The following is a 22,503-nucleotide window of genomic DNA, read 5'->3' as shown; positions in this document are numbered from 1 at the left end:
CAGTGTCTGACTTAATTTTTGGCTCCAAAATTTTTGGCTGCAGATGGTGGAGAAATTACTTTGTCAACGAAGGCCTATCTAGTTAAAGCTATAATTTTTCCATTAGTCAAATATGGGCATGAGAGTTGGACTGTAAAGAAAGCTGAGCACCAAAGAATTGATGCTTTTAACCTGTGGTGTTGGAGGAGACTCTTGAGAGTCCCTTGGGCTGCAAGGAGATCCAACCAGTCCATCCTGAAGGAGATCAATCCTGAATGTTCATTGGAAGGACTGATGTTGAAGCTAAAACTCCAATTATTTGGCCACCTAATGCAAAGAACTGACTCATTGGAAAAGACCCTGATGCTTGGAAAGATTGAAGTCAGGAGGAGAAGGGGATGACAGAAGTTGAGATGGTTGGATGGCATCACTGACTGAATGGACAGGAGTTTGAGTAAACTCCAGGAGTTGGTGATGGACAGGGAGGCCTGGCGTGCTGCTATCCATAAGGTCCCAAAGAGTTGGAAACAACTTGAGTGACTGAACTGAACTGAGTGTAGTTAAAAGAAATGAAATCTATTTCCATTCAGATCCTTTAGCCCATGCACATAATCCATCAGTAATCCTTCTGTAGTCATGTATTTTTATTGACTATTGGAATTATGAAATAAGCTTTCATGTTACTCATTAAATTTCATGAATTAAAGCTACCTGTGTTTAGTTTGGGGCTTCCCTGGTGGCTCACATGGTAAAGAATTTACCTGCAATTCAGGGACCCAGGTTCAATCCCTGGGTTAGGAAGATCCCCTGGAGGAGGGCATGCCAACCCAATCCAGTATTCTTGCCTGGAGAATTCCACTACTTTGCCTTATTTATCTTCTTGAATCCCATTAGTTCTCAAAAGTAACTTCTTCTGTCCTCCATTATTTCTCCATTTATATTTATATGTTATTTATCTTATTAAAAATGAGAAAGATACTTTTTCTAGGTTATTTAGGTTAGTGTTTGCAAACAATTAGAAATCACTGACTACTTTTTTTTTCTCTTAACAGCAATATTACTGAGGCTTACTCCATATATATATATATATATATATATATATATATATATATATTTTTTTTTTTTTTTTTTTTCTGGAACTGTTTTATACATCTCCTTTATTTTACCTAAGTTTTGTGTTACTATCAAGACGGGCTATCAACAAGGCTTTAATTAAGAAATCGAACAAAATTATGTTGCATACATAATCAAGCACAGGGAGTATCCTAAGTTCTCTACATATTCTAGATCACTGATCCTATTATAAGTAGTTCTAATTTCAAAGTCTATTATTGATTTCTTAAATACCGAATTGAACATATTTTGTAGTATTTCATCAGGCAAATTATTTTCATGCAGCAGTTGCTCTGTGGCTTCATTTATTCCTTCTTCAATATTATTCCTTTATAAAAATTAGATCTACCTTATGACCAATATAATTTTATTACTGCCTAAATAAAATATTTTAACAATTTTTTCAAGACAGATCAGCAGGCAATAAATTCCCTCAATTTTTGTTTGTTGGAAAAAATCTTTCTCGCTCACTTTTAAAGGACAATTTCACTAAATATTGAATTCTACATTTTTTGTCTCTCTCTCTCAACTCTCTAAATATTTCATTCCATCTCTTCTTGGCAGCATATTTTCTCTCCTCGTTTCTCAGTAGGTAGCAAAATCTTTCTCTGACTTTCTCTGAAAAAGATTTTCTCTTTCCTTTTTGTTTCCTGCTATTTGCATATGATGTGCCTCAGTGCAGCTTGTTGCTATCTGTTCAGCACAATGTTCTCTGAGTTTCCTGAATTTGTGCTTTGATGTTTGTCATTAATTTGAAAAGTTCTTGGTTATTATTTTTTTGTTGACCATTGTACTTCATTAATACTTGTATTATCACTTAAACATTCCTTTTTTTTTTTTTTTCTATTTTCTCTTTTAGCATTCTAGATATGTATGTGTTACATCTTTTAAAAATTGCCCCAAAGTTCTTGGATGTCCTGCTATGTTTAGTCTTCTTCTTCTTCTTTTTTTTTAATTCATTTTTACACTTTAGGAAGTTTCTGCTGCTGCTTCAGTCGTGTCTGATTCTGTGCGACCCCATAGCCACCAGGGTTCTCTGTCCCTGGGATTCTCCAGGCTAGAGCAATGGAGTGGGATGCCATTTCCTTCTCCAATGCATAAAAGTGAAAAGGGAAAGGGAAGTCGCTCAGTCATATCCAACTCTTCTCGACCCCATGGACTGCAGCCCACCAGGCTCCTCTGTCCATGGGATTTTCCAGGCAAGAGTACTGGAGTGGGTTGCCATTGCCTTCTCCAGGAAGCTTCTCTTGACCTTTTTTCATGCTCACTGATTCTTTCCTCACCTGTATCCAGTCTGCTAATGAGTTCCTGGAAGTAAAGCATTCTGGTTTAGGTTTGCTTTTTTTTTAAATTTCTAACTTTTCTTTTTGATTCCTTCCTAGGGTTTCTGTCTCTCAATTTATATAACCTAAATTTCTTGAATTTTGTGCACTTTCCATTAGAATACTTCTAATAATCACAGTAATTTTAAATGTCCTGTTTGAGAACGCTACATGTATGCCATATCTGACTGTACTTCTGATACTTTCTTTGTCTCCTTAGACTGTGAGTTGTTTTGCTTGTTTTTTGTTTTTTGTTTTTTTTTCCCCTAACCTTTTGGTGTACCTAGTAATGTTTTGTTGTTCAAAGCTAGACATGTTTTATCAGGTAACAGAAACAGAGGTGAATAATGGTATGTGGTAATCCGGATGGGAGTTGGACTTTAATGTTTGCTATAGCTGTAGGTGTCAGAGGCCTCTAGTAATTTTATTTTATTTCTCCTTCTGACTTTGAACTTCTATTTATATTCCTCCTTAAAGAGAATCTGTGTCATGCAGCTCTCTCAGTAGTGATGCATTGTTACACTGGAGCCCTATTGATGTGATAGTCAGCTATAGGGAACACTTCTATAACCTTCCAATTTAATATCTGTCTTTTAGTGAGCGTCTGTGTTTGCCCTGTGACTTTCACAGGTGTTTCTTCTTGCACGGTCTCTCAGCCCTTAACCCATCGGGTAAGACAGGGAGGCTGGAGGAAACTGGAGTGAGAAGAATATTTTTTTCCGTGGCCATGGGACAAGGCTCTGGTAGTCTTCCCCCCTGGAGAGTAGCCCTTTGCTAAAAAGAAAGTTCTGGGCTTATTTTACAAAGATTAGTTTCCCCTCACCTCTCAGGTTCATGAGGGGATATGTTTTCAAATATTCACAGAGAGAAACTGATGAGATTCCTGGCAAAAGTATAGGGGTCCCTCTAAGAGTGCAGCCCCCAGGAGTTTCTCACTCTTGTTCAGTCTCAAGTCATGTCCAACTCTTTGTAACCCCATGAACTGCAGCACAGCAGGCTTCCCTGTCCCTCACTATCTCCTGGAGTCAAGAGTTTTCTCCAGTACCACAGTTTGAAAGCATCAATACTTTGACACTCAGCCTTCGTTACGATCCAACACTCACATCCATGTATGACTACTGAAGTAATTTTGCAGCCCAAGAAGATAAAGACTGGTTCCATTTTTCCCCACCTATGCGCCATGAAGTGATGGGACTGGATGCCAATAAATTGGTGTTATCTGCATATCTGAAGTTATTGATAGTTCTCCCGGCAATCTTGGTTCCAGTTTGGGATTTATCCAGTCCAGCATGATGTACTATGCATATATGTTAAATAAGCCGGGTGACAATATACAGCCTTTCTCTTAGCCTAAACAATACTCAGCCTCTAGCAATTAGTCAAAATAACCACTTAATTCTTCCTCCCAGTTTATGACTCCAGAAGTTTTCACTCTAGGTAAGCAGATCTCAGCTGTGACTCCCTGATTTCTTTTGCAACATATGTCAGTGTGGCTATCTGCCCTATAACTTCAGTTCTCTAATGAATGCAATAAAATGTGTTGATTTTTAGCTTGCCCAGCTTTTGTGGATGTGTGTGATTACAAGGATGGAAAAGACTTCCAAACTCCTTACATGGAGTTATTATGATTTTTAACAATGCACTTTTATTCAAAATAGCATCAATTCATTTGCTCAGTAAAGATTTATTGAGCACCTATTCTACACCAGGCCCTGCGCTAAGTGTAGTGGCCATAAAGAGAAGCCAATCAGAACGTGTCTTTGAAAGCCCTTTCTGCTGGTAAAAGACAAGCTGATTTTTTTGCTGTCCTAATTACTAGAAAGAATGCCAAGATTCTCTAACATAAAAGCTGTCTTCTTCCATTCTGCATGGGTGTCACACTGTCAGATGTGTAAATTATATGCAGAGGTATTTGTTTCTTCCTCCTGGTGTCAAGCTGTTGAGTGTGATTTGTACTTCCTGCTGCTGTGCTTCAGGCAAAGGAGGAGGTGACAACTCAGATTTGAAGAATTAGACTAATTGCAGTAAACACCCAAGGTTTTCAAGGAATGTACAAATATAGAAAATCAATTTTATAGTATTAGCCAATTTCTTAGTTTGTAATAATATAGTTATGAAGCTTCAGCCCTAAAAATAGAAATAAAGATGATGAATATAAACAAAAATACAATCAAAGTAGGCTCTATGCCCAGAAATCCAGAGCAATAAACTAAGTGTAGCAGGAAAATATTGCTGGGAAAAAAAAAAAAAAGTTTTCATACACACACACACACAAAGAAACACTTTGAAAATACCTTCTCCCAAATTTGAAAGGGTTGAACATCTTAGCTATGAGAGGAAATCAAGAGTTTTCCACAAAGACCATATAAATGTCCATATGAGCCCTTAAATTTGAGAATTATGAGTCTGATGATCAGAAATGATATCCTACTTGTCAGAGCTCAAGACCTCAACTTGAATTAGGTCTCCTGGCTGCCTGTTTGTGGTTTCATCTACAGACAAGAACTATATCTATGGTTTATTGTTCTTCATAAGCAAGCCTTAAATACACTTAATTAGTAGAAGGTAGAAAGACAAAATAAGCTGCAAAAAATAAAGGCATCAATATAAATAACTAACATAGATTTGTAAGAGTGACAGATACGGTACAGAAATCAATTAATATATACGTACCTCATTTTATCATTGTATTTTGTTATATTTAAAATAAAAATATTTGGTAAATTTTGTACCAGTATATGTCTCCATTATCTGTCTGCCAAGCAGGAGACATATGTTCGATCCCTGAGTTACAAAGATCCCCTAGAGAAGGAAATGACAACCCATTCCAGTATTCTTGCCTGGGAAATCTCATGGACAGAGTAGCTTGGTAGGCTACAGTCCATGGGGTCTCAAAGAGTGGGACATGACTTAGTGACTAAAACAACAACAACAAAATGTCTCCATTTGGTCAAGAAAAAAAAATTAATTCTGAATACTGAAATAAAAGCAATTCAAAAAACAATAATTTTTTTTTCTCTCCATCAAACATGTTAGATGTAATTTTTCATGAAATAAGTTGTGGTTTGATTCATGAACTGCTAGTAGCTATTGATAAATAGCTTTGAATCAATATGGACTTTGACTGCACTCCAGTCAGCACTGGTCTATCAATTTTTCAAAATACCAGAAATAGAAACACAAAGCATGCTTGAGCAATCAACACTGACTTTTGGAACTGAAATATAATAACATCACTGTTAAATTCTGCGATTGTTCTTTTTCATTTTAAAAATTATTTTGCATCGTGTCTTTAAAGAGATTATATCTGTATTTCTGCTTCTGAAGTGGCAAAGTCTTTGGCATGGCAAAGAATGTTCGTTATTCTTCAAAATGTTAGGTGCACATTAAAGCAGTTTTAAAAAATCTCTCCCAAGTTTTTCTCTTTAATATTGAAGTCTGTACTTCAGTATATTTGAACATAATGAAAAAGTATGGTCTTCTATAGGTCATGAAGGTAATTCAAATTAAGTATGCCTGTGCCAGCACTGGGGAAAACATGGAGAGGCAGAGGATAGTGTAGATAAACCAAAGAAAACCGACAAGGCATGAGGGAAGTAGAGATTGATTCTGGACTCAGAGAATGGATAGGAACCTAGATAGTCAATCAAGAGAGGAGGATTATAACAAGTAAATGAACCCAGGGAATCTTTGTAAACAAGATGTATGTGAATAACTAGTGGCTGAAGGAATGGAAATGGAGATGTTTCAGAGATTTGCATTAGAGGAAATTGACAGGAGGAAGCAGAATATATGTTTATCTATGTCTCCTAAGACATTCCTTCTCAAACTTTGAAGTACATACAAATAACCTGGGGACCTTGTTAAAATGCATATTTGAAATCCTATGCATATTTTGAAAAATGCATATTTTCAATCCAGAAGCCTGGGATCTCCTAACAAGGACCCAAGTGATGTCTATGGTGTTGGTCTATGGACAACACTTTGCATAGCAATATTCTAGAACATTCGCTTTATTTTAGCTCTGGCAATGTGAAGAAATTTCTAGTTACTGAGCTGAGCTAGTTATTATATTTCATTTAATATTATAAATGGTATTAGAAGCCAAAATTTGAACTGATTACATTCATGAAGTATTGAGATACTGCTGCTAATTTTAACAAGAAAACTGATATGAAGTATCCTAGATACCTAGATTTTTCCCTATTTGAATTTGAAAGTTTTAGTTTATGCAGTGGTGTTTAGTTTTGTATTGTCACCCAGGGAATCATCCACCCAATTATATAGGAAAATTAGTTGCTATGAGGATGAATGGTTAGCTAGTGTTCTGTATCTTACTGTATCCAGTTGGCTAGATCATAGTAGGATTTGTTTTCTTCAGTCTAAAAAGCAAATGGTTTGACTTAAATAGTTTCATTTCATTGTAGACAACAATGTTTTTTTGAAAACCTCATTTAGAAATGTGCCAGTGTTCTGATATAAGGCAGTTATTTAAGCAAGTGATATTTTGGAATAGGACTTTTTGAAACAAAAGAAGTACACTCTGCATCTTCACTGAAGGTAAGAAATTTAAGGTTTAAAAAATGTGAATTAAGTTGCTTAAAAGTTTAACAACAATATTCTTCTTTCTGAATTGTTCAGTTGTTCAGTCACTAAGTTGTGTCCAGTTATTTGTGAACTCATGGACTGCAGCATGCCAGACTTCCCTGACCTTCACTATCTCCCAGAGGTTGCTCAAACTTATGTCCATTGAGTTGGCAAGGCCATCCAACCATCTCATCCTCTGTGGCCCACTTCTCCTCCTGCTCTCAATCTTACCCAACATCAGGGTCTTTCTAATGAGTTAGTTCTTCACATCGGGTAGTCAAAGTATTGGTGCTTGAGCTTCAGCATCAGTCCTTCCGGGGAATATCCAGAGTTGATTTCCTTTAGGATTGACTGGTTTGATCTTCTTGCTGTCCAAGGGACTTTCAGGTCCTCTCTAGCACCACAATTTGAAAGCAGCAGTTCTTCAGCACTCAACCTTCTTTATGGTCCAGCTCTCACATCTGTACTTGACTACTGGAAAAACTATAGCCTTGACTATTTAGACCTTTGCTGGCAAAATTATGTTTTTTACTTTTTAATATGCTGTCTAGGTTTGCCATAGCTTTTCTTCCAAGAAGCAAACATCTTTTAATTTTGTGGCTGCAGTCAGTGTCTGTAGTGATTTTAGAGCCTTAGAAAATGAAATCTGCCATGTTTCCACTTTTTTCTCACCTGTTTGCTACGAAGTAATGGGACTAGATACCATGGTCTTCATGTTTTGAAAGTTAAGTTTTAAGCCAGCTTTTTCTGTCTTCTCTTTCACCCTCAAAAATTAGCTCTCTAGTTTCTCTTCACTTTCTGCCATTAGAGTGGTATCATATGCATATCTGAAGTTGTTGATATTTCTCCCAATAATCTTGATTCCAGCTTGTTATTCATCCAGTACAGCATTTCACATGATATACTCTGCATATAAGTTAAATAATGAGGGTGAAAATATAGAGCCATGATATATTACTTTTCCAGTTTTGAACCATAATCTCTTGTTCCATATCCATTTCTAACTGTTGCTTCTTGACCTGCATATGGGTTTCTCAGGAAGCAGGTAAGTTATTCTGGTATTTCCATCTCTTTAAGAATTCTCCACAGATTGTTGTGATCCACACATTCAAAAGCTTTAGTGTAATCAATGAAACAGATGCTTTGCTGGAATTCCCTTGCTTTTTCTATTACCCTGCGGTTGTTGGCAATTTGATCTCTTGTTCCTCTGGCTTTTCTAAGTCCAGTTTGTACCTCTGAAAATTCTCAGTTCACCTACTATTGAAGCCTAGTTTGAATTATTTTGTATATAACCTTGCTAGCATGTGAAATGAATTCAACTATATGGTAGTTTGAACATTCTTCAGTGTTTCCTTTCTTTGGGATTGGAATGAAAATTGCCCTTTTCCAGTCCTGTGGCTACTGGTGCATTTTCCAAATTTGCTGGCATATTGAGCGCAGCACTTTCACAGCATTGTCTTTTAGGATTTGAAATAGCTCAACTGGAATTTCCATCACCTCCACTAGCTTTGTTTGTTGTAATGCTTCCTAAGGCCAACTTGACTTCACACTCCAGGATGTCTGGCTCTAGGTGAGTGATTGATCACACCATCGTGATTATCTGGGTCATGAAGATCTTTTTTGTGTAGTTCTTCTGTGTGTTCTTGCCACCTCTTCTTAATCTCTTCTGCTTCTGTTAGGTCCATACCATTTCTGTCCTTTGTCGAGCCCATCTTTGCATGAAATGTTCCCTTGGTATCTTCAGTTTTTATGAAGAGATCTCTAGTCTTTCCCACTCTATTGTTTTCATCTATTTCTTTGCACTGTTCACTTAAGGAGACTTTCTTATCCCTCTTTATTATTCTCTGGAACTCTGCATTCAGTTGCGTATATCTTTCCCTTTCTCCATTGCCTTTTACTTCTCTTTTTTTCTCAGCTGTTAGTAAGACTTTCTCAGAGAACCATTTTGCCTTCTTGCATTTCTTTTTCTTTGGGAAGTTTTTGGTCACTGCCTCCTTTACAATGTTATGAACTTCCTTCCATAGTTCTTTGGGCACATACTCTGTCTACCAGCTCTAATCCCTTGAATCTACTTGCCACTATATAATCATAAGGGATTTTATTTGGATCATACCTGAATGGTCTAGTGGTTTTCCTTATCTTCTTCAATTTAAGCCTAAACTTTTCAGTAAGAAGCTGATAATTTGAGCCACAGTCAGCTCCAGGTCTTTCTGAATAAGAAAAATATATTTATCATCTTTATGAATTTAGAGTTTAAAGAATTTGCAGTGCATCAATGCTGATACTATCTATGGCTATATTCTTATCTATACATTTGTCAGATAACTCAATGCCAAATTTTATGTATATATGTTCTACATGTCTCTTAACTCCCTTCTACAGGAAGCAGAAGGGTACTTACTGCAGGACTATTTAATTATGTAGTCTTCATTCACTGATTACTTAGCTTCTCCTTGAACACAAATTGTAAGGTTCACAAAAAACCTCACTGCTTACAAAAGTGAGGTTTAACTACCCTTATGAATTTCTGCATGTGACTCATTCCTTGGGACTATTTCTTTGAGGATAAAAAAAGAGAACCACTGGAGATTAGGAAATGGGAATCAGGAATGAATAATGTTATAAGTCTCTTGTCTTCCTAATGATACTAAATGTCTACAAAGACATTATAAAGAAAAAAATATCATTGTAAAGATGAAGATAATGTATGTATATTGAAAAAATATGTCTATAATGACTTAAACAATTCAGTTCAGTTCAGCTCAGTAGCTCAGTCATGTCCAACTCTTTGCGACCCCATGAATTGCAGCACGCCAGGCCTCCCTGTCCATCACCATCTCCTGGAGTTGACTCAGACTCACGTCCATCGAGTCTGTGATGCCATCCAGCCATCTCATCCTCTGTCGTCCCCTTCTCCTCCTGTCCACTATCCCTCCCACCATCAGAGTCTTTTCCAATGAGGAAACTCTTTGCATGAGGTGGCCAAAGTACTGGAGCTTCAGCTTTAGCATCATTCCTTCCAAAGAAATCCCAGGGTTGATCTCCTTCAGAATGGCCTGGTTGGATCTCCTTGCAGTCCAAGGGACTCTCAAGAGTCTTCTCCAACACCACGGTTCAAAAGCATCAATCGGCGCTCAGCCTTCTTCACAGTCCAACTCTCACATCCATACATGACCACTGGAAAAACCATAGCCTTGACTAGACGGACTTTAGTCAGCAAAGTAGTGTCTCTGCTTATGAATATACTATCTAGGTTGGTCATAACTTTTCTTCCAAGTAATTTCATGGCTGCAGTCACCATCTGCAGTGATTTTGAGCTCCCCAAAATAAAGTCTGACACTGTTTCTACTGTTTCCCCATCTATTTCCCATGAAGTAATGGGACCGGATGCCATGATCTTCGTTTTCTGAATGTTGAGCTTTAAGCCAACTTTTCCACTCTCCACTTTCACTTTCATCAAGAGGCTTTTTAGCGCCTCTTCACTTTCTGCTATAAAGGTGATGTCATCTGCATATCTGAGGTTATTGATATTTCTCCCAGAAATCTTGATTCCAGCTGGTGTTTCTTCCAGTCCAGTATTTCTCATGATGTACTCTGCATATAAGTTAAATAAGCAGGGTGACAATATACAGCCTTGACATACTCCTTTTCCTATTTGGAACCAGTCTGTTGTTTCATGTTACACAAGACACTAATTTTAGTTACTAAATTATGGCAGAAATATCATGTAGCTACTTGTTACTTATACATCAATGTTGATCGTTTAATTATTAAATGATCATCCCAGAATCCCAAGAGAATTATCTTGGACTTGATTCAGTCTCAAAATGTCTCTCCAGCTGGACAGTCTGCTAAACCTAGAGATTTTTTCCCCTCTGTTTTCCAACTGCATAGTTTCTTTCTGTTTGAAATCATAAGCCTGATTCTCCTCTAACTTTTGTCACCTATATCCCCACATAGCAACTGGTGAATAAGGGCACTGAAATGGTTTCACATAAAATCTGGGCTTCACTGAAGGAGCCTAGAAATACAGTTCTTGATATTAACCAATCGCCTGAGAAAGAAGCTATCTTGCTCCTTGGAAGAAAAGTTATGACCAAACTAGACAGCATATTAAAAAGCAGAGACATTACTTTGCCAACAAAGGTCCATCTAGACAAAGCTATGGTTTTCCCAGTGGCCATGTATGGATGTGAGAGTTGAACTATAAAGAGAGCTGAGCACTGAAGAATTGATGCTTTTGAACTGTGGTGTTGGAGAAGACTCTTGAGAGTTCCTTGGACTGCAAGGAGACTCAACCAGTCCATCCTAAAGGAATCAGTCCTGAATATTCATTGGAAGAACTGATGCTGAAGCTGAAACTCCAGTACTTTTGCCACCTAATGTGAAGAACTGACTCACTGGAAAAGACCTTGATGCTGGGAAAGATTGAAGGCAGGAAGAGAAGGGGATGACAGAGGGTGAGACAGTTGGATGGCATCACCAATTCTATGGATGTGAGTTTGAGTAAGCTCTGGGTGTTGGTGATGGACAGGGAAGCCTGGCGTGCTGCAGTCCATAGGGTCGAAAAGAGTCGGATACAACTGAGCTACTGAACTGAACTGAACTGAGCACCTTCTCATGCGCCCTGAAGTACCCTGCCTTCTTAGCATTATCCTGTTTTGTTAACGTGTTTCTAACCTCTATGGAATGTTCTATGTTCTCTAGTAATTGATTTTATTAAGGCTGACAAATAAAACTATACATATATATACATATAAATATATGTAAGGAAGTACAACATGGTGATGGTATACCTATACATAATGAACACTGGAGAAGGTAATTGCAACCCACTCCACTATTCTTGCCTGGAGAATTCCATAGATAGGGGAACCTCGTGGGCTACAGTCCATGGGGTTGCAAAGAGTCGGACATGACTGAGTGACTAACACACATAAACACACACACATATGTAATGAAATGATTACCACAATTAAATTAATTAAACTCTAGTTTTCATGATATACAGTAGATCCTCAAATGTTATTTATTCTGCAACTAGCAGTTTGTATTCTTCCACCAACATCTTTCAATTTCACCCACCTTCCAGTCCCTGGCAACCACCATTTTATTCTCTGTTTCTATGAGTTTGATTTTTTTTTTTCCTACATAAGAATGATGCCATACAGTATTCACCCTTTCCTGTCTGGCTAATTTCACTTAGCATAGTGACCTCCAGGTTACTCCATGTTTTCACAGTTGGCAAGATTTCCTCCTTTTTAATGGCTTGAATAACTTTTTATTGAGTAATATACCACATTTTTTTAATCCATGCATCTGTCAAAAGCAGATTATTTCCACATCTTGGCAATTGTGAATAATGCTGCAATGAAAATGAAAGTGTAGATACCTCTTCAAGATATTCATTTTGATATATATACAGAAGTGAAATTGCTGAATTATATGATAGTTCTATTTTTTAAATATTTGAGAAAGCTCCATACTGCTTTCCATATGGCTATACTAGTTTACTTTCTTGTCAACAGTATAAAATATTTCCCTTTTCTCTATCCTCATCAACATTTATGTTCTTTTGTATTTTTGATACTTGCCATTTGAACAGGTGTGGGATGACATCTCATTGTGATTTTGATTCATATTTCTGATGATCAGTGATGTTGAGAATCTTTTAATGTAACTGCTGCCCATTTGTATACCATCTTTGGAAAAAATTCTGTTTTTTTCCTTTGCTCATTTTTTTTTAATTGTTGAAATTGTTTATTTGCTATCAAGTTGTGTGTTCCTTACATATTTTAAATATTAACCCCTTATCAGATATCACGTTTGCAAATATTTCCTCCATTTCCATGGTTACCTTTCTGTTTTGTTGATTGATTCCTTTGCTCTGCAGAAGCTTTCCAGGTTGATGTGGTCTTACTTGTTTATTTTTGCTTTTGTTGCCTTGTGCTTTTAGTATCACGTCTAAAAAATCATTAACAAGACCACCATTAAGGAGCTTTTTCCATGTTTTCTTCTAGTAATTTCATGGTTACAGGTCTTCCATTTAAGTCTTTAATCCATTTCAAGTTAACTTTTCTGAGTTTTGTAAGATAGGAATCCAATTTTCAATCTTTTGCATGTGAATATCCAATTTTCTGAACACCATTTATTGAAGAGATTATGCTATCCACATTGTGTGTTCTTGGCATCTGGGTTAAAATTTAATTGACTGAAAACACATGGGTTTGTTTCTAGGAACTATATCCTTTTCCATTCGTCTATGTGTCTGCTTTCATGATGTACCATATTTTTGATTACTCTAGCTTTGTAATATAGTTTGAAATAAGGAAGTGTAATACCTCCAATTTTGTTATTTTGTCTCAAGATTATTTTGTCCAGTTGGGGGCCTTTTGTGGTTCTATGTGAAATTTATCATGTGTGTTCTTAAAACAATTAGGATTTAAAAATAATAATCTATAGTAAGGTGAGGTCTCCATAATAAAACAAAACAAAATCAAAAACTAAACAAACAAAAAAAAACAGAAGTTAGAAAACGAGGCAGGAAATGTTTTTATTTACATATAAACTTAAAATATGCTTATTTCAAGAGACACTATAAAGTTTAAATCAAATGAGAATGTGATAATATTTACAAATCATTTAAGAGAAGGGATTGATATCAATAACATATTCATTTTCTATACATTAATGACACCAATGAATAGATCCCACATTAGGCAAAGAACACCCCAGCCAATTTAGAAATAGTAGATACCAATAACTACACGAAATGTATCAACCCCTCTAATATTCATGAAAATACTAATTTTAAAAAAATAGCATTTACTCATTAGATTGGCAAAAGTTAGGAATATTGATAAATTTAATACTGGTAAAGGTAAAGTTATATTAATTATTTTATCCACCATTAGCAAACACATAATTAAATTTTTTGTGAAATATTTCACATCAGATTATTTAGTCGCTCAGTCATGTCTGACTTGTTGAGACCCCATGGTCCACCAGGCTCCTCTGTCTACAGGAATTCTCCAGGCAAGAATACTAGAGTGTGTTGCCAGTTCCTTCTCCAGGGAATCTTTCCAACCCAGGAATCGAACCCATGTTTCCCACATTTCAGGCAGATTCTTTACCATGTGAGCCACTAGGGAAGCCTGCTAAATAATTAGGCAATATTTATTAAACTTTAGCAGATTCCCAGATGGTGCTAGTGGTAAAGAATTCACCTGCCAATGCAGGAGACACAAGAGACATGGGTTTGACCATTAAAGTTTAAAATAATTATAATTTGAAGTTATCCACCTCACTTTCACACTCTACTCAGTTTATAATAAAATTCTGTCTGCTCTACCTTTAGAATACATCCACAGTACACTAGTACTTACTAGTGTGTGCATGCACAAGTGCATGACTTACTTCACTCATGTCCAACTCTTTGTGACCCTGTGGACTGTAGCCCACCAGGCTCCTCCATCTATGGGATTCTCCAGACAAGAATATTAGAGTGGGTTGCCGTGCCCTCCTCCAGGAGATCTTCATGACCCAGGGATCAAAGCTGCATCTCTTGGGTCTCCTGCATTGGCAGGTGGATTCTTTACCACTAGTGCCACTGGAGAAGCCCCAGTACTTACTAATACCTAGTCCTAGTCCTACATATAGAACTCCTACACATAGCCTCCTAAAAGTTCCCTACATCCAACCTGTCTCCCTGTAGTATGTTCTTTTCAGAGCAGTCAAATCAGATCATGAAACCCCCACCCACTACACTACTTTGCCCCGCCTTCCCACAGATCTTCAGTCAGTTCAGTTTCTCAGTTGTGTCCAACTCTTTGTGACCCCATGAATCGCAGCATGCCAGGCCTCCCTGTCCATCACCAACTTCCAGATTTCACTGACTCAAGTCCATCGAGTCAGTGATGCCATTCAGCCATCTCATCCTCAGTCGTCTCCTTCTTCTCCTGCCCCCATTCCCTCCCAGCATCAGAGTCTTTTCCAATTCTTTGCATGAGGTGGCCAAAGTACTGGAGTTTCAGCTTTAGCATCATTCCTTCCAAAGAAATCCCAGGGTTGATCTCCTTCAGAATGGACTGGTTGGATCTCTTTGCAATCCAAGGGACCCTCAAGAGTCTTCTCCAAAACCACGGTTCAAAACATCAATTCTTCAGCGCTCAGCTTTCTTCACAGTCCAACTCTCACATCCATACATGACCACTGGAAAAACTATAGCCTTGACTTGACAGACCTTTGTTGGCAAAGTAATGTCTCTGCTTTTCAATATGCTACCTAGGTTAGTCATAACTTTTCTTCCAAGGAGTAGGTGTCTTGTAGTTTCATGGCTGTAGTCACCATCTGCAGTGATTTTGGAGCCCCCCAAAAATAAAGTCTGACACTGTTTCCACTGTTTCCCCATCTATTTCCCATGAAGTGATGGGACCAGATGCCATGATCTTTGTTTTCTGAATGTTGAGCTTTAAGCCAACATTTTCCCTCTCTACTTTCACTTTCATCAAATTTTCCCTCTCCACTTTCACTTTCATCAAGCGGCTTTTTAGTTCCTCTTCACTTTCTGCCATAAGGGTGGTGTCATCTGCATATCTGAGGTGACTGATATTTCTCCCGGCAATCTTGATTCCAGCTTGTGCTTCTTCCAGCCCAGCGTTTCTCATGATGTACTCTGCATAGAAGTTAAATAAGCACGGTGACAATATACAGCCTTGACGTACTCCTTTGCCTATTTGGAACCAGTCTGTTGTTCCATGTCCAGTTCTAACTCTTGCTTCCTGGCCTGCATACAGATTTTTCAAGAGTCAGGTCAGGTCATCCGGGATTCCCATCTCTTTCAGAATTTTTCACAGTTTATTGTGAGCCACACAGTCAAAGGCTTCAGCATAGTCAATAAAGCAGAAATAGATGTTTTTTCTGGAATTCTCTTGCTTTTTCAATGATCCAGTGGATTTTGGCAATTTGATCTCTGGTTCCTCTGTCTTTTCTAAAACTAGCTTGAACATCAGGAAGTTCACAGTTCACATATTGCTGAAGCCTGGCTTGGAGAATTTTGAGCATTACTTTACTAGCGTGTGAGATGAGTGCAATTGTACAGTAGTTTGAGCACTCTTTGACATTGCTTTTCTTTGTGATTGGCATGAAAACTGACCTTTTCCTGTCTTGTGGCCAGTGCTGAGTTTTCCATATTTGCTGGCATATTGAGTGCAGCACTTTCACAGCATCATCTTTCAATGTTATTACATATTATTTCCAGAGAAATCAAAATAACAGGTGAAAAATAGAATTAAAATTTACTAATTAGGTAACAGCATTTGATAGCTTCTGCTTACTTGACCCCTTTACCTTCCTCATTCCTTTCTGTTAAACTTTTGGTCAGTATTTGGCAGCTAGCCTATCCACCAAACCCAGGAATTAATAAAATACACATGATAGTCTTGTTTTTTTTGAGATATTTCAAAAGAACTGGCTTTCAAGGCTATAAAGACATTTCCCTACCAGAAAGTTTACATTTTCTTTAGAAAAGTTGAGTTACCAAGCGTTTTTATGGAATGCACAAGATGTAAAAAGGAAATCTTATCATGGAAGATGACCACTGTTAAAACTCATTTTAAATGAACATGAGATATCATTTCACCTGGCAAATAAGTAGCATTATCTTTTTAAATTAGAGCTAACTTAGTGATATTAGATTTAGGACTCTGAAAAATCAACCATGTTAGAATCAATCTCTTTTCTGCCAGTCAAATAATTTGCTCAGTTCAAAATGGCATTCTGTATCTTCTAAAACTGTGTTTAAATTTTAACACTTTTCCCCTGTAAAACTTTCTTGCTCTAACTTTATTGGTATGCAACAATTCTAGAATATTTTTTGAATTTGATCATTCCTTGTATTTCTTTACAGATTATTCCATTTTAAACCCCTGTTTGATATAAATCAGATTTCATATCATGACAGGCAAATGGTACTCCCTAGTGGTAGAACTGGAATTTTTAGATCAACGGGAAAGTAGCAAGACTTAATCAATTAAATGCCAAAAAATAAAAATAGTGGTTTTATGGCTCAAATACTATGTTTAGTAGGTAACAGCTCTGCAATAATAAGACTACTGCATCACACCCACAGTAACCGTGGTCACTTATTTATTTGCTGGAGCTAAAAGAAATGGGATAAAGTTTTTGGTCTGGAAGAATGCCAATTGATATCTAGAACATGGGCATAGGAGAACAGGTCTCATCCTGTCAGTGGCTTGTTTTCTTAGTTCTTTAGCTAGACAATGAATTTCTAAGGGTGAACATCTCTAAATTCAATCAGCAATGTTCCTGACTCAATATGTGAGTTGATGAGTGAATTAATTGCTATTTAAGATTATCTAAATTATTACAGTGCCTTGAAAATAAAGACTATGGTTAAGGAAGAAATGATAATAATGTGTTGTGGCCCAAAATTAATGTTAATCATACCTTATTAAAACTACATGGCCCCCTCAGCTCCACTGAGTTTTAATGAGGTAAATATTCCTGTTATTTATAACAAATGTACTCTACTTCTGAATGTCTATGAATAGGAAAGAGTCTATGGCTATAGCTAAAAAAAGCTAAGAAGGAAAAAATAGCAAATAAAAAAGAAAATGCTTATTTGATTTATCAAAGGGCATCTTAATAACCAATCTATTTATTTATTTATTTATTTATTTATTTATTTATTTATTTTTAGCTTAAGCCCTCTGTATTTCTTTTGTTGATACTCCTGACTCAGCTTTTTGAGAAATGAATGCTCCTTCAGAAAGTTGATCTGTTGGAACTCTGTATTTTCTATCCTCCTAACATTCAAGGCCTGCCACTCTATCATTTAGCTTCAAATAATTAGCATAACTTGGTATATTGAAAAGAGTCAGTCTGTGCATCTCAGTGTATACCACCAAGAGCATCTGGATGAGGAGAAAAGGGCAATGGTTGAGCACTGAGGCCTTATGAACTCTGTAAAAGTATATGCAGTCATCCTCTCGTGTTAGTGAGGAAATTGGTTCCAGCTCCCCACCACCACCAACTCCCATCCCAGATTCTAAACTCTGAGGATGCCAAAGCTCTTATATAAACGGTATGATAAAGGCAGCCCTGCATATCCACGTTTCCACAAGATCAAATTGTATACATGGTTGGTTGAATCTATCGCTGTGGAACCTGTGAATATAGAGGGGTGATTGTATAAATGTTATATTTTTACCTTGGAAAGTAAGTCCATAGTTCTTTATTATCCATACAGTGAATCTTGGGACTGCCCCAAACTGGAAACATTTTTACCTTATTGTCTGTGCTGCCACTGTTACCTGATCTTAAAGTTCCTTAAAAAAAAAAAAAAAAAATCAACATATAGACAAATTCTAGGATCAAATACAATCTCTCATCTATGAAAATTTATCCACAGTTGTCTTAAAAATCTAAGATTTAGAACTAAGATCAGTTGTACTGACTACTACAGGGTGGTGCTGCTCCTAGGCTCACAGCATGTGTATGCTCCCATTCACATTATACATATATCTTAGTCCACTGAGACTGCTATAGCAAAATGCTATAGACTGACTGGGCTTTGCAGGTGGTTCAATGGGTAAAGAAACTGCCTCCAGTGTAGGAGACTTGAATTTGATTCCTGGGTTGGGAAGATCCCCTGGAGGAGGGCACATGAATGCAAAGACTGGCTGCCTTAAACAATAACATTTGTTTTTCACAGTTCTGAAGTCTGGGAAGTATAAGAATGAGGTGCCAAAAGTTTCACTATTTAGTGAGAACCCATTTCCTGGCCTTTTCTCAGTGTGTGCTTACAGAGAGAAAAAGAGAAAGAACTTTTGTATCCCCTTTTTCTTATAAAGGCACTAATCCTATCATGTGGGTCCCACTTTCATAACCTGATCTAAACCTAAATACCAATACTTCCCATAGACACTACATCCAATACCATCATACTAGGGATTAGAGCTTCAAAAGTTTTAATTTTGAGGGCATACAAACATTTAACCCTTAGCAACACACATTTAGACATACATACTCTCATTTAGACACATTCATATTTATATCTATATTTCTATATCTACTTCTCTATATTGATAACTATATTTATGCTGTCAGCAATCCAAATCCAATACCATAGAGTTCATTCCATGTTTGCAACTATTCTTTGACAGTAAGAAATCAAATTTACTTATTTGATCAACACTCTCTTACATATGGACCAGTCACCTGCTTCTACCTCTGTTCTAACCCCCATGGATATTCTCTTCTCATCGTACTCTGAATCCAACACTTTATACTGGGTATCCTTGCCCACTGCCTTTTTACATGAACAGTCTGCTCACCCTGCTGGCCACTGACACCCTGCAACAGACTACTCTTATTGCCACCCCATTTTGACACTCTCCTTACCCTGCTTTATCTGCCCTCCTAAACAGATTATCTTTAACCTACTCAGTATTTACTGTCCCAGGTAGAATCATTGCCATTGTTTTCTTTATTCTGTTTTAGTTCTATCCTTGTGCCGTGTTGTGGAGATCCCCTCAGATTCACAAGGATGCTTGCTTTTCTCAGCCCATCTATTGGCTTTTGGCCTGATTTGTTCATGGAGAGAAGTCCAGGAAAGGGGATGACAGAAGAGATAGAGAAAGTAGAGGAAGAGAATAAAAAGGAATGCCAATAGACTTTTAAATGCACATCAGAGTATGCTTATGAACAAAACAAAACTAAATAGTTATACCTGGCAATAGCTCTCACCACTTTAAAATTCCTAAAATATTATACACTGTTAGAATCAGTATGTCCCATTGAGTAATAGGGTCAGTGAACATTTCGTTTTAGATTTAGAAGTTCAAAAACCACCAAGAAAAAGTATACACAAAGATTTTCAACATAATGTTCATCTTTAAGTTCTATCTGGGTTCAATTTAAGAAGTTCTAAGCAATTATTTATATCATAAGCCAGCATTCAACAAGAACTTGTTGAAAATAGTTTATAGGGAAGATATGTGGTCAGAAACAGAGATATTAATAGGCTTATCAAAGGATCAGGCTTGAGATTTAAAACTGCTTGGGACAGTAATTAAGAATAGGGACTCTGCAGTTGAATGGTTCAAGTCCTGGTGTAGACACTTATGAAACTGTATGATGTTAGACAAATTAACATTTCTATCTTTCATTTCCATCCTCTATAAAATGGGAATCATAGCAGTGACCACCTTATTGACTTGCTGTGTGGATTAAGTGAGATTATTTTTCTAATTGGCTGACATTTCTCACATATTATTGTCTACATGCTTACTGTTACCTAGGGTAGAGATGGTGGCCACTTGTTAAAAGTCTGCTCATGTGAGACAGGGAAGGCAGCCTGTCAGCCTGAAATGAAATGCAATTTGATAGAAGAGGAAATTCCTTTGAAAGCTAGATCCATGAGTATGGTTAAACAGAAATCTGGAAGCTAGGTCAGAAGGAAAACTGTATTATAAGGGAAAGTTTAAGTGACATTACAATTTTGAGATAGGCATTATGTCTGTTCATTGCAGTAAACAAGTAAAAAGACAAGAGGGAGTTTTACACTGGGTTTTCCAAGAGTAATGGAGATAAATATGTCCAGTACTGCACAATATTTGGCCCATATTAGCTAATGAAGCATAACAAAAAGGTAGCAGTAATGGCCTCCACCCTCTCCCCACAAAAGGACAGAGGCTATTGAGCCATAACACAAAACTACACAGAGTATATTAGACATTTGCTGATTTGGTACTTCTGTGCTATTTGCCTGTAGAAGAGAGCAAAGGAAAGCAGAATTCGCCATTCCAAAATATGTCTCTTTGACATAAGGATTATTTTGAGCTAATTATTTTTTTAGGAAACTACAGACACTGGAGAAGCTCTAGAAAAGGAGTAGGGTTACTCTTCCCTAAGAGACATTTACTTTTATGAAGGAAATAGCTATTTGTGAGATTGTCTCCCTTTCCGTGGGCTTCTCAAGGGGCTCAACAATAAAGAATTTCCCTGCAATGCAGGAAACTTGCAGGAGACATAGGTTTAATCCCTGGGTCAGGAAGATCTCTTGGGGTAGGTAATGGCAAACCACTCCAGGATTCTTGCCTGGGAAACTTCATGGACAGAGGAACCTGGTGGATTGCAGTCCATTGCATCACAAACAGTTAGACAGGACTTAGTGACTCAACTACAACAGCAACAATTTCTTTTCTGTACCAGAAATAGATGGATGACTAAATCTCTAGAAATTCAGCAATGACGAAGGCTACTGACTTAAATCTGCTTAACAATACCCTGATTCACTGTATTTTTCCTAGTAGCTTCCAACAACTGCCTTCCCTAACCCCCATACATCTGTTATCTTTAGCTGGGTATGTTCTATAGGGTGGTGGCTTGGGCCATTTCAAAGTGATTCCATTTTCCTGGGTCTCTCCCATGTGTGCAGAAGCTATATGTATCATTAAACCTCTATTTGTTTTTCTTTGTTAATATTCTTGTTGCAGGGGGTGTCTCAGCCAAGAGCCTAGAAAGGGTAAAGTTAGTTTTCTTACCCCAAAAGAGTAGTCAGACCAACTCCTCCATTTCCAAATTATTAAAGCTTCATTGTAATTTATATGTTTTTTTTTTTTCTTTTGGGGTTAATGACTCTCTATTTCTAAATCAAACAATATGAATCTGTAAAAGGTGCAGGTGGGTGACAAGTCTTCCAGTAGCATGGAAGTCTACAAGGTAGAGGCTGCTTACATTGTGAAACCTTTCAACACCACCTTGATCTTCCATATACTTTTTTTTTTTTAAATTTCAGGAGACAGCCAGTATGTATTTGTTTAACTGGAGAGTGATTACTCACAGTGAAAGAAAATCTATCATCAAAACCAGGAACATGACTTAGGTTGTTAGGAGACAAAAAATATATTACTCAATAAGTCGTCCTTTCCATTCATTTCTACTAAGATTCAGGCTGTGATTTACCAAGGATCCCAATCACTATTATTCCCAATATGGAATAATGGTGTATCTGGCTGCAATCAGATCTCCAGAAAATAATCTCTACTTTTAAGGGGTAGAGTTAGCACCCAGGGTGTAATAAATCAAATGTAAAATGCTACTGGGAAAGTCATAAATTTTAGCAAATAAGAATTTAGCAGAGTGGCTTGAATGTGTCTGTGTCTCAGAAAAGGAGGGAGCCAAATGAGGCAAACAGCATGGTTCCCACATTCTTCAGCTGCTTCCTAGTATCTTTAGAGGATGGAAACACAGTCTCTTCCTTGAAAGTACTGACAGTTACAGATGACAGAATAGCACATCAACAAGTGGATCTTATTATACACAATAAATATTGAAAATGTAATGACGGAATTTATTGTGTTGTTTAGTCCCTCAGTCTTGCCCAACTGTTTTTTGTTTTGTTTTTTTTTTACTTAAAAAAATTTATTTATTTATTTATTTATTTTTACTTTACAATATTGTATTGGTTTTGCCATAC

Source organism: Capricornis sumatraensis, chromosome 1 (assembly GCF_032405125.1).
Source record: "Capricornis sumatraensis isolate serow.1 chromosome 1, serow.2, whole genome shotgun sequence".
NCBI classification, from domain to species: domain Eukaryota; kingdom Metazoa; phylum Chordata; class Mammalia; order Artiodactyla; family Bovidae; genus Capricornis; species Capricornis sumatraensis.
This window is presented reverse-complemented; position numbering follows the sequence as displayed.